Consider the following 1,534-nt stretch of genomic DNA (forward strand, 5'->3'; position numbering starts at 1 on the left):
CCAGAAGCTACAGCCCCACCTAAGGATTTAACAAAACATGGATTCTGACTGCCATTTCAGTACAAGCCAGGATTGGAGATGGAGTTATCCAGAAAGCATTTGTAGTAAGTCCTGTTGTCTGAAGGTTTTGACCCGTGTGCTTCATGCCAAGCCGACAACATTTTTTGAGAGAATGAATAGCCAGTGTCATGGCCAGCCTGGACTGTAGGGGACAGAGGACCAAATTGAAGGAAAAATCTCTTCAAGGAAAGAGCCATGGAAATTGAGATTTGGAGTCAAGAGGTCTCCAGGCAGGGAGATCAGAGCAGCCCATGCACGTGGAAAGGGTGAGTTTGCCCTGGAGGCAGAGTGCGGGCCTTCTGCCTTGATGCTTAGGAAGAGGGCTGCCACCCCAAGCCCCAGAGAGTGTTGATCACATTCCCAGGGGATTGAGGAGAGCCTGACCACCACCCCATTGTTCAGAGAGGGGGGAGCCTTTGCCCTGGAGAGGCAGAGTTTGGGTGGCACCCCGATGCTTGAGGAGGGTGGGGCTGAGAAGAAGGTGGTCTCCCCAGTGTGTGAATATGTTGGAGCACTCACACCAACGTTTGGAGAGAAAAGGACTGCCACGCAGGCCCTTGGAAAGGATTGGACTCTTGCTCTCTCAAGCTCCAAGGATAAAACATTATTCTATAAATGACTCTCAGACTTTGGAATCTAATGGAGTTTTCCCTCCAGGTTTTAGGAACTGTTTTGATTCCTTAAACCCTGTTTTCCTTTCAGTTTCATAAAAGCCAATCCATTTCTGGTGTTTTGCAAAATGGCAGCATTAGCAAACTGGAACATTCGTCTTCCATGTCTGGTATCTTGTTTAATCCTTTAGCATTCAGTGTTATTACTGTAAAGGCAGTACTTACTTCAGCCGTGTCATGCTTTGGTTTTTGCAATTATATATTTTTTGTGTGTCTCTCTTTCTTCATTGCAACCTTTTTTTTTTTTTTTTTTTTTTGTATTGTTAGTCTTCTGTGATGTATATGACTGACAACTTTCTCATTTCTGTCTCTGTATATTTTATAATACTATCTTTGTGATTACCCAGGGATTTTATATTACACAACCTACATTAATTACCAATTGATTTAAAAAGACACCAAGTTAGCTTCAATTGCACACACATTCTCTGCTCCAGTATTCCTGTTTCCCCTCTTTATATTGTTTTTGTCCCACTTCACCACTTTGTATTTTCATGTTCATTATCAGGAAATATGCCTTTTTCTTGCTCAATTGTATTCTGACTCATAGGAATTAAAGAGTGGAGTTGTATATTGAGGAAAGAGTATTATTGGGTTTTTCATTTACCCTTTTAATTACCCTTACTGATAATGTTCATTTCTTCACTCTGCTCCAAGTCATTCTCTCCTGTCTTTTCCTTAGAACCTGAAGAAATACCTTTAGTGTTTCTTAAGAGCAGGGCTTTTGTTGATGTACTCTTTCAGTTTCTGTTTATCTGTGAATATTTTAAACTCTCCCTCATTTTTGTAGGTCGGTTTTGCCA

The sequence above is a fragment of the Choloepus didactylus genome, chromosome 3, assembly GCF_015220235.1.
Source record: "Choloepus didactylus isolate mChoDid1 chromosome 3, mChoDid1.pri, whole genome shotgun sequence".
NCBI classification, from domain to species: Eukaryota; Metazoa; Chordata; class Mammalia; order Pilosa; family Megalonychidae; genus Choloepus; species Choloepus didactylus.